The sequence below is a fragment of the Coregonus lavaretus genome, assembly GCF_964263955.1.
Source record: "Coregonus lavaretus genome assembly, chromosome: 6".
Lineage (NCBI taxonomy): Eukaryota > Metazoa > Chordata > Actinopteri > Salmoniformes > Salmonidae > Coregonus > Coregonus lavaretus.
This window is the reverse complement of record NC_139993.1, coordinates 18,151,212-18,163,941: the sequence shown is the minus strand read 5'-3', so window position 1 is coordinate 18,163,941 and position 12,730 is coordinate 18,151,212.

The window sequence follows — 12,730 nt, the reverse complement described above, 5'->3', positions numbered from 1 at the left end:
GATCGCGCCTGTCCTTCCAGTGCTGAACGAAAAAAAATGATTTTGGACCCTGTTTTCATGCGAAATGGCTAAAATAAATGTTTCACGTTTGTTTCACTCAAACAGTGTCTCCTGTCATATGCTGAACTGGTCGCATTGGGGATTTGGCCTAAAACATGATTTTGGACAATGTTCATGGAACTCAGCTTGAAATGTACTTGCAGACTTAAAAACCCTTGCCTATTGTAGATCGCGCCTGTCCTTCCAGTGCTGAACGAAAAACAATGATTTTGGACCCTGTTTTCATGCGAAATGGCTAAAATAAATGTTTCACGTTTGTTTCACTCAAACAGTGTCTCCTGTCATATGCTGAACTGGTCGCATTGGGGATTTGGCCTAAAACATGATTTTGGACAATGTTCATGGAACTCAGCTTGAAGCGTACTTGCAGACTTAAAAACCCTTGCCTATTGTAGATCGCGCCTGTCTTTCCAGTGCTGATCGAAAAACAATGATTTTGGACCCTGTTTTCATGCGAAATGGCTAAAAGAAATGTTTCACGTTTGTTTCACTCAAACAGTGTCTCCTGTCATATGCTGAACTGGTCGCATTGTGGATTTGGCCTAAAACATGATTTTGGACAATGTTCATGGAACTCAGCTTGAAACGTACTTGCAGACTTAAAAACCCTTGCCTATTGTAGATCGCGCCTGTCCTTCCAGTGCTGAACGAAAAACAATGATTTTGGACCCTGTTTTCATGCGAAATGGCTAAAATAAATGTTTCACGTTTGTTTCACTCAAACAGTGTCTCCTGTCATATGCTGAACTGGTCGCATTGGGGATTTGGCCTAAAACATGATTTTGGACAATGTTCATGGATCTCAGCTTGAAACGTACTTGCAGACTTAAAAACCCTTGCCTATTGTAGATCGCGCCTGTCCTTCCAGTGCTGAACGAAAAACAATGATTTTGGACCCTGTTTTCATGCGAAATGGCTAAAAGAAATATTTCACGTTTGTTTCACTCAAACAGTGTCTCCTGTCATATGCTGAACTGGTCGCATTGTGGATTTGGCCTAAAACATGATTTTGGACAATGTTCATGGAACTCAGCTTGAAACGTACTTGCAGACTTAAAAACCCTTGCCTATTGTAGATCGCGCCTGTCCTTCCAGTGCTGAACGAAAAACAATGATTTTGGACCCTGTTTTCATGCGAAATGGCTAAAATAAATGTTTCACGTTTGTTTCACTCAAACAGTGTCTCCTGTCATATGCTGAACTGGTTGCATTGGGGATTTGGCCTAAAACATGATTTTGGACAATGTTCATGGAACTCAGCTTGAAACGTACTTGCAGACTTAAAAACCCTTGCCTATTGTAGATCGCGCCTGTCCTTCCAGTGCTGAACGAAAAACAATGATTTTGGACCCTGTTTTCATGCGAAATGGCTAAAAGAAATGTTTCACGTTTGTTTCACTCAAACAGTGTCTCCTGTCATATGCTGAACTGGTTGCATTGGGGATTTGGCCTAAAACATGATTTTGGACAATGTTCATGGAACTCAGCTTGAAACGTACTTGCAGACTTAAAAACCCTTGCCTATTGTAGATCGCGCCTGTCCTTCCAGTGCTGAACGAAAAACAATGATTTTGGACCCTGTTTTCATGCGAAATGGCTAAAATAAATATTTCACGTTTGTTTCACTCAAACAGTGTCTCCTGTCATATGCTGAACTGGTCGCATTGGGGATTTGGCCTAAAACATGATTTTGGACAATGTTCATGGATCTCAGCTTGAAACGTACTTGCAGACTTAAAAACCCTTGCCTATTGTAGATCGCGCCTGTCCTTCCAGTGCTGAACGAAAAACAATGATTTTGGACCCTGTTTTCATGCGAAATGGCTAAAAGAAATGTTTCACGTTTGTTTCACTCAAACAGTGTCTCCTGTCATATGCTGAACTGGTTGCATTGGGGATTTGGCCTAAAACATGATTTTGGACAATGTTCATGGAACTCAGCTTGAAACGTACTTGCAGACTTAAAAACCCTTGCCTATTGTAGATCGCGCCTGTCCTTCCAGTGCTGAACGAAAAACAATGATTTTGGACCCTGTTTTCATGCGAAATGGCTAAAATAAATATTTCACGTTTGTTTCACTCAAACAGTGTCTCCTGTCATATGCTGAACTGGTCGCATTGGGGATTTGGCCTAAAACATGATTTTGGACAATGTTCATGGAACTCAGCTTGAAACGTACTTGCAGACTTAAAAACCCTTGCCTATTGTAGATCGCGCCTGTCCTTCCAGTGCTGAACGAAAAACAATGATTTTGGACCCTGTTTTCATGCGAAATGGCTAAAAGAAATGTTTCACGTTTGTTTCACTCAAACAGTGTCTCCTGTCATATGCTGAACTGGTTGCATTGGGGATTTGGCCTAAAACATGATTTTGGACAATGTTCATGGAACTCAGCTTGAAACGTACTTGCAGACTTAAAAACCCTTGCCTATTGTAGATCGCGCCTGTCCTTCCAGTGCTGAACGAAAAACAATGATTTTGGACCCTGTTTTCATGCGAAATGGCTAAAATAAATATTTCACGTTTGTTTCACTCAAACAGTGTCTCCTGTCATATGCTGAACTGGTCGCATTGGGGATTTGGCCTAAAACATGATTTTGGACAATGTTCATGGATCTCAGCTTGAAACGTACTTGCAGACTTAAAAACCCTTGCCTATTGTAGATCGCGCCTGTCCTTCCAGTGCTGAACGAAAAACAATGATTTTGGACCCTGTTTTCATGCGAAATGGCTAAAAGAAATATTTCACGTTTGTTTCACTCAAACAGTGTCTCCTGTCATATGCTGAACTGGTCGCATTGTGGATTTGGCCTAAAACATGATTTTGGACAATGTTCATGGAACTCAGCTTGAAACGTACTTGCAGACTTAAAAACCCTTGCCTATTGTAGATCGCGCCTGTCCTTCCAGTGCTGAACGAAAACCAATGATTTTTCACCCTGTTTTCATGCGAAATGGCTAAAATAAATATTTCACGTTTGTTTCACTCAAACAGTGTCTCCTGTCATATGCTGAACTGATCGCATTGGGGATTTGGCCTAAAACATGATTTTGTACAATGTTCATGGAACTCAGCTTGAAACGTACTTGCAGACTTAAAAACCCTTGCCTATTGTAGATCGCGCCTGTCCTTCCAGTGCTGAACGAAAAACAATGATTTTGGACCCTGTTTTCATGCGAAATGGCTAAAATAAATGTTTCACGTTTGTTTCACTCAAACAGTGTCTCCTGTCATATGCTGAACTGGTCGCATTGGGGATTTGGCCTAAAACATGATTTTGGACAATGTTCATGGAACTCAGCTTGAAATGTACTTGCAGACTTAAAAACCCTTGCCTATTGTAGATCGCGCCTGTCCTTCCAGTGCTGAACGAAAAACAATGATTTTGGACCCTGTTTTCATGCGAAATGGCTAAAAGAAATGTTTCACGTTTGTTTCACTCAAACAGTGTCTCCTGTCATATGCTGAACTGGTTGCATTGGGGATTTGGCCTAAAACATGATTTTGGACAATGTTCATGGAACTCAGCTTGAAACGTACTTGCAGACTTAAAAACCCTTGCCTATTGTAGATCGCGCCTGTCCTTCCAGTGCTGAACGAAAAACAATGATTTTGGACCCTGTTTTCATGCGAAATGGCTAAAATAAATATTTCACGTTTGTTTCACTCAAACGGTGTCTCCTGTCATATGCTGAACTGGTCGCATTGGGGATTTGGCCTAAAACATGATTTTGGACAATGTTCATGGAACTCAGCTTGAAACGTACTTGCAGACTTAAAAACCCTTGCCTATTGTAGATCGCGCCTGTCCTTCCAGTGCTGAACGAAAAACAATGATTTTGGACCCTGTTTTCATGCGAAATGGCTAAAAGAAATGTTTCACGTTTGTTTCACTCAAACAGTGTCTCCTGTCATATGCTGAACTGGTTGCATTGGGGATTTGGCCTAAAACATGATTTTGGACAATGTTCATGGAACTCAGCTTGAAACGTACTTGCAGACTTAAAAACCCTTGCCTATTGTAGATCGCGCCTGTCCTTCCAGTGCTGAACGAAAAACAATGATTTTGGACCCTGTTTTCATGCGAAATGGCTAAAATAAATATTTCACGTTTGTTTCACTCAAACAGTGTCTCCTGTCATATGCTGAACTGGTCGCATTGTGGATTTGGCCTAAAGATGATTTTGGACAATGTTCATGGATCTCAGCTTGAAACGTACTTGCAGACTTAAAAACCCTTGCCTATTGTAGATCGCGCCTGTCCTTCCAGTGCTGAACGAAAACCAATGATTTTTCACCCTGTTTTCATGCGAAATGGCTAAAATAAATATTTCACGTTTGTTTCACTCAAACAGTGTCTCCTGTCATATGCTGAACTGATCGCATTGGGGATTTGGCCTAAAACATGATTTTGTACAATGTTCATGGAACTCAGCTTGAAACGTACTTGCAGACTTAAAAACCCTTGCCTATTGTAGATCGCGCCTGTCCTTCCAGTGCTGAACGAAAAACAATGATTTTGGACCCTGTTTTCATGCGAAATGGCTAAAATAAATGTTTCACGTTTGTTTCACTCAAACAGTGTCTCCTGTCATATGCTGAACTGGTCGCATTGGGGATTTGGCCTAAAACATGATTTTGGACAATGTTCATGGAACTCAGCTTGAAATGTACTTGCAGACTTAAAAACCCTTGCCTATTGTAGATCGCGCCTGTCCTTCCAGTGCTGAACGAAAAACAATGATTTTGGACCCTGTTTTCATGCGAAATGGCTAAAAGAAATGTTTCACGTTTGTTTCACTCAAACAGTGTCTCCTGTCATATGCTGAACTGGTTGCATTGGGGATTTGGCCTAAAACATGATTTTGGACAATGTTCATGGAACTCAGCTTGAAACGTACTTGCAGACTTAAAAACCCTTGCCTATTGTAGATCGCGCCTGTCCTTCCAGTGCTGAACGAAAAACAATGATTTTGGACCCTGTTTTCATGCGAAATGGCTAAAATAAATATTTCACGTTTGTTTCACTCAAACAGTGTCTCCTGTCATATGCTGAACTGGTCGCATTGGGGATTTGGCCTAAAACATGATTTTGGACAATGTTCATGGAACTCAGCTTGAAGCGTACTTGCAGACTTAAAAACCCTTGCCTATTGTAGATCGCGCCTGTCTTTCCAGTGCTGATCGAAAAACAATGATTTTGGACCCTGTTTTCATGCGAAATGGCTAAAAGAAATGTTTCACGTTTGTTTCACTCAAACAGTGTCTCCTGTCATATGCTGAACTGGTCGCATTGTGGATTTGGCCTAAAACATGATTTTGGACAATGTTCATGGAACTCAGCTTGAAGCGTACTTGCAGACTTAAAAACCCTTGCCTATTGTAGATCGCGCCTGTCTTTCCAGTGCTGAACGAAAAACAATGATTTTGGACCCTGTTTTCATGCGAAATGGCTAAAATAAATATTTCACGTTTGTTTCACTCAAACAGTGTCTCCTGTCATATGCTGAACTGGTCGCATTGTGGATTTGGCCTAAAACATGATTTTGGACAATGTTCATGGAACTCAGCTTGAAACGTACTTGCAGACTTAAAAACCCTTGCCTATTGTAGATCGCGCCTGTCCTTCCAGTGCTGAACGAAAACCAATGATTTTTCACCCTGTTTTCATGCGAAATGGCTAAAATAAATATTTCACGTTTGTTTCACTCAAACAGTGTCTCCTGTCATATGCTGAACTGGTCGCATTGGGGATTTGGCCTAAAACATGATTTTGGACAATGTTCATGGAACTCAGCTTGAAACGTACTTGCAGACTTAAAAACCCTTGCCTATTGTAGATCGCGCCTGTCCTTCCAGTGCTGAACGAAAAACAATGATTTTGGACCCTGTTTTCATGCGAAATGGCTAAAATAAATATTTCACGTTTGTTTCACTCAAACAGTGTCTCCTGTCATATGCTGAACTGGTCGCATTGGGGATTTGGCCTAAAACATGATTTTGGACAATGTTCATGGATCTCAGCTTGAAACGTACTTGCAGACTTAAAAACCCTTGCCTATTGTAGATCGCGCCTGTCCTTCCAGTGCTGAACGAAAAACAATGATTTTGGACCCTGTTTTCATGCGAAATGGCTAAAAGAAATATTTCACGTTTGTTTCACTCAAACAGTGTCTCCTGTCATATGCTGAACTGGTCGCATTGTGGATTTGGCCTAAAACATGATTTTGGACAATGTTCATGGAACTCAGCTTGAAACGTACTTGCAGACTTAAAAACCCTTGCCTATTGTAGATCGCGCCTGTCCTTCCAGTGCTGAACGAAAACCAATGATTTTTCACCCTGTTTTCATGCGAAATGGCTAAAATAAATATTTCACGTTTGTTTCACTCAAACAGTGTCTCCTGTCATATGCTGAACTGATCGCATTGGGGATTTGGCCTAAAACATGATTTTGTACAATGTTCATGGAACTCAGCTTGAAACGTACTTGCAGACTTAAAAACCCTTGCCTATTGTAGATCGCGCCTGTCCTTCCAGTGCTGAACGAAAAACAATGATTTTGGACCCTGTTTTCATGCGAAATGGCTAAAATAAATGTTTCACGTTTGTTTCACTCAAACAGTGTCTCCTGTCATATGCTGAACTGGTCGCATTGGGGATTTGGCCTAAAACATGATTTTGGACAATGTTCATGGAACTCAGCTTGAAATGTACTTGCAGACTTAAAAACCCTTGCCTATTGTAGATCGCGCCTGTCCTTCCAGTGCTGAACGAAAAACAATGATTTTGGACCCTGTTTTCATGCGAAATGGCTAAAAGAAATGTTTCACGTTTGTTTCACTCAAACAGTGTCTCCTGTCATATGCTGAACTGGTTGCATTGGGGATTTGGCCTAAAACATGATTTTGGACAATGTTCATGGAACTCAGCTTGAAACGTACTTGCAGACTTAAAAACCCTTGCCTATTGTAGATCGCGCCTGTCCTTCCAGTGCTGAACGAAAAACAATGATTTTGGACCCTGTTTTCATGCGAAATGGCTAAAATAAATATTTCACGTTTGTTTCACTCAAACAGTGTCTCCTGTCATATGCTGAAATGGTCGCATTGGGGATTTGGCCTAAAACATGATTTTGGACAATGTTCATGGAACTCAGCTTGAAACGTACTTGCAGACTTAAAAACCCTTGCCTATTGTAGATCGCGCCTGTCCTTCCAGTGCTGAACGAAAAACAATGATTTTGGACCCTGTTTTCATGCGAAATGGCTAAAATAAATGTTTCACGTTTGTTTCACTCAAACAGTGTCTCCTGTCATATGCTGAACTGGTCGCATTGGGGATTTGGCCTAAAACATGATTTTGGACAATGTTCATGGAACTCAGCTTGAAATGTACTTGCAGACTTAAAAACCCTTGCCTATTGTAGATCGCGCCTGTCCTTCCAGTGCTGAACGAAAAACAATGATTTTGGACCCTGTTTTCATGCGAAATGGCTAAAAGAAATGTTTCACGTTTGTTTCACTCAAACAGTGTCTCCTGTCATATGCTGAACTGGTTGCATTGGGGATTTGGCCTAAAACATGATTTTGGACAATGTTCATGGAACTCAGCTTGAAACGTACTTGCAGACTTAAAAACCCTTGCCTATTGTAGATCGCGCCTGTCCTTCCAGTGCTGAACGAAAAACAATGATTTTGGACCCTGTTTTCATGCGAAATGGCTAAAATAAATATTTCACGTTTGTTTCACTCAAACAGTGTCTCCTGTCATATGCTGAACTGGTCGCATTGTGGATTTGGCCTAAAACATGATTTTGGACAATGTTCATGGATCTCAGCTTGAAACGTACTTGCAGACTTAAAAACCCTTGCCTATTGTAGATCGCGCCTGTCCTTCCAGTGCTGAACGAAAACCAATGATTTTTCACCCTGTTTTCATGCGAAATGGCTAAAATAAATATTTCACGTTTGTTTCACTCAAACAGTGTCTCCTGTCATATGCTGAACTGATCGCATTGGGGATTTGGCCTAAAACATGATTTTGTACAATGTTCATGGAACTCAGCTTGAAACGTACTTGCAGACTTAAAAACCCTTGCCTATTGTAGATCGCGCCTGTCCTTCCAGTGCTGAACGAAAAACAATGATTTTGGACCCTGTTTTCATGCGAAATGGCTAAAATAAATGTTTCACGTTTGTTTCACTCAAACAGTGTCTCCTGTCATATGCTGAACTGGTCGCATTGGGGATTTGGCCTAAAACATGATTTTGGACAATGTTCATGGAACTCAGCTTGAAATGTACTTGCAGACTTAAAAACCCTTGCCTATTGTAGATCGCGCCTGTCCTTCCAGTGCTGAACGAAAAACAATGATTTTGGACCCTGTTTTCATGCGAAATGGCTAAAAGAAATGTTTCACGTTTGTTTCACTCAAACAGTGTCTCCTGTCATATGCTGAACTGGTTGCATTGGGGATTTGGCCTAAAACATGATTTTGGACAATGTTCATGGAACTCAGCTTGAAACGTACTTGCAGACTTAAAAACCCTTGCCTATTGTAGATCGCGCCTGTCCTTCCAGTGCTGAACGAAAAACAATGATTTTGGACCCTGTTTTCATGCGAAATGGCTAAAATAAATATTTCACGTTTGTTTCACTCAAACAGTGTCTCCTGTCATATGCTGAACTGGTCGCATTGTGGATTTGGCCTAAAACATGATTTTGGACAATGTTCATGGATCTCAGCTTGAAACGTACTTGCAGACTTAAAAACCCTTGCCTATTGTAGATCGCGCCTGTCCTTCCAGTGCTGAACGAAAACCAATGATTTTTCACCCTGTTTTCATGCGAAATGGCTAAAATAAATATTTCACGTTTGTTTCACTCAAACAGTGTCTCCTGTCATATGCTGAACTGATCGCATTGGGGATTTGGCCTAAAACATGATTTTGTACAATGTTCATGGAACTCAGCTTGAAACGTACTTGCAGACTTAAAAACCCTTGCCTATTGTAGATCGCGCCTGTCCTTCCAGTGCTGAACGAAAAACAATGATTTTGGACCCTGTTTTCATGCGAAATGGCTAAAATAAATGTTTCACGTTTGTTTCACTCAAACAGTGTCTCCTGTCATATGCTGAACTGGTCGCATTGGGGATTTGGCCTAAAACATGATTTTGGACAATGTTCATGGAACTCAGCTTGAAATGTACTTGCAGACTTAAAAACCCTTGCCTATTGTAGATCGCGCCTGTCCTTCCAGTGCTGAACGAAAAACAATGATTTTGGACCCTGTTTTCATGCGAAATGGCTAAAAGAAATGTTTCACGTTTGTTTCACTCAAACAGTGTCTCCTGTCATATGCTGAACTGGTTGCATTGGGGATTTGGCCTAAAACATGATTTTGGACAATGTTCATGGAACTCAGCTTGAAACGTACTTGCAGACGTAAAAACCCTTGCCTATTGTAGATCGCGCCTGTCCTTCCAGTGCTGAACGAAAAACAATGATTTTGGACCCTGTTTTCATGCGAAATGGCTAAAATAAATATTTCACGTTTGTTTCACTCAAACAGTGTCTCCTGTCATATGCTGAACTGGTCGCATTGGGGATTTGGCCTAAAACATGATTTTGGACAATGTTCATGGAACTCAGCTTGAAGCGTACTTGCAGACTTAAAAACCCTTGCCTATTGTAGATCGCGCCTGTCATTCCAGTGCTGATCGAAAAACAATGATTTTGGACCCTGTTTTCATGCGAAATGGCTAAAAGAAATGTTTCACGTTTGTTTCACTCAAACAGTGTCTCCTGTCATATGCTGAACTGGTCGCATTGTGGATTTGGCCTAAAACATGATTTTGGACAATGTTCATGGAACTCAGCTTGAAGCGTACTTGCAGACTTAAAAACCCTTGCCTATTGTAGATCGCGCCTGTCTTTCCAGTGCTGAACGAAAAACAATGATTTTGGACCCTGTTTTCATGCGAAATGGCTAAAATAAATATTTCACGTTTGTTTCACTCAAACAGTGTCTCCTGTCATATGCTGAACTGGTCGCATTGTGGATTTGGCCTAAAACATGATTTTGGACAATGTTCATGGAACTCAGCTTGAAACGTACTTGCAGACTTAAAAACCCTTGCCTATTGTAGATCGCGCCTGTCCTTCCAGTGCTGAACGAAAACCAATGATTTTTCACCCTGTTTTCATGCGAAATGGCTAAAATAAATATTTCACGTTTGTTTCACTCAAACAGTGTCTCCTGTCATATGCTGAACTGGTCGCATTGGGGATTTGGCCTAAAACATGATTTTGGACAATGTTCATGGAACTCAGCTTGAAGCGTACTTGCAGACTTAAAAACCCTTGCCTATTGTAGATCGCGCCTGTCTTTCCAGTGCTGATCGAAAAACAATGATTTTGGACCCTGTTTTCATGCGAAATGGCTAAAAGAAATGTTTCACGTTTGTTTCACTCAAACAGTGTCTCCTGTCATATGCTGAACTGGTCGCATTGTGGATTTGGCCTAAAACATGATTTTGGACAATGTTCATGGAACTCAGCTTGAAACGTACTTGCAGACTTAAAAACCCTTGCCTATTGTAGATCGCGCCTGTCCTTCCAGTGCTGAACGAAAACCAATGATTTTTCACCCTGTTTTCATGCGAAATGGCTAAAATAAATATTTCACGTTTGTTTCACTCAAACAGTGTCTCCTGTCATATGCTGAACTGATCGCATTGGGGATTTGGCCTAAAACATGATTTTGTACAATGTTCATGGAACTCAGCTTGAAACGTACTTGCAGACTTAAAAACCCTTGCCTATTGTAGATCGCGCCTGTCCTTCCAGTGCTGAACGAAAAACAATGATTTTGGACCCTGTTTTCATGCGAAATGGCTAAAATAAATATTTCACGTTTGTTTCACTCAAACAGTGTCTCCTGTCATATTCTGAACTGGTCGCATTGGGGATTTGGCCTAAAACATGATTTTGGAAAATGTTCATGGAACTCAGCTTGAAGCGTACTTGCAGACTTAAAAACCCTTGCCTATTGTAGATCGCGCCTGTCCTTCCAGTGCTGAACGAAAAACAATGATTTTGGACCCTGTTTTCATGCGAAATGGCTAAAAGAAATATTTCACGTTTGTTTCACTCAAACAGTGTCTCCTGTCATATGCTGAACTGGTCGCATTGGGGATTTGGCCTAAAACATGATTTTGGACAATGTTCATGGAACTCAGCTTGAAACGTACTTGCAGACTTAAAAACCCTTGCCTATTGTAGATCGCGCCTGTCCTTCCAGTGCTGAACGAAAAACAATGATTTTGGACCCTGTTTTCATGCGAAATGGCTAAAAGAAATGTTTCACGTTTGTTTCACTCAAACAGTGTCTCCTGTCATATGCTGAACTGGTTGCATTGGGGATTTGGCCTAAAACATGATTTTGGACAATGTTCATGGAACTCAGCTTGAAGCGTACTTGCAGACTTAAAAACCCTTGCCTATTGTAGATCGCGCCTGTCCTTCCAGTGCTGAACGAAAAACAATGATTTTGGACCCTGTTTTCATGCGAAATGGCTAAAAGAAATATTTCACGTTTGTTTCACTCAAACAGTGTCTCCTGTCATATGCTGAACTGGTCGCATTGTGGATTTGGCCTAAAACATGATTTTGGACAATGTTCATGGAACTCAGCTTGAAACGTACTTGCAGACTTAAAAACCCTTGCCTATTGTAGATCGCGCCTGTCCTTCCAGTGCTGAACGAAAAACAATGATTTTGGACCCTGTTTTCATGCGAAATGGCTAAAATAAATGTTTCACGTTTGTTTCACTCAAACAGTGTCTCCTGTCATATGCTGAACTGGTTGCATTGGGGATTTGGCCTAAAACATGATTTTGGACAATGTTCATGGAACTCAGCTTGAAACGTACTTGCAGACTTAAAAACCCTTGCCTATTGTAGATCGCGCCTGTCCTTCCAGTGCTGAACGAAAAACAATGATTTTGGACCCTGTTTTCATGCGAAATGGCTAAAAGAAATGTTTCACGTTTGTTTCACTCAAACAGTGTCTCCTGTCATATGCTGAACTGGTTGCATTGGGGATTTGGCCTAAAACATGATTTTGGACAATGTTCATGGAACTCAGCTTGAAACGTACTTGCAGACTTAAAAACCCTTGCCTATTGTAGATCGCGCCTGTCCTTCCAGTGCTGAACGAAAAACAATGATTTTGGACCCTGTTTTCATGCGAAATGGCTAAAATAAATATTTCACGTTTGTTTCACTCAAACAGTGTCTCCTGTCATATGCTGAACTGGTCGCATTGGGGATTTGGCCTAAAACATGATTTTGGACAATGTTCATGGATCTCAGCTTGAAACGTACTTGCAGACTTAAAAACCCTTGCCTATTGTAGATCGCGCCTGTCCTTCCAGTGCTGAACGAAAAACAATGATTTTGGACCCTGTTTTCATGCGAAATGGCTAAAAGAAATGTTTCACGTTTGTTTCACTCAAACAGTGTCTCCTGTCATATGCTGAACTGGTCGCATTGTGGATTTGGCCTAAAACATGATTTTGGACAATGTTCATGGAACTCAGCTTGAAACGTACTTGCAGACTTAAAAACCCTTGCCTATTGTAGATCGCGCCTGTCCTTCCA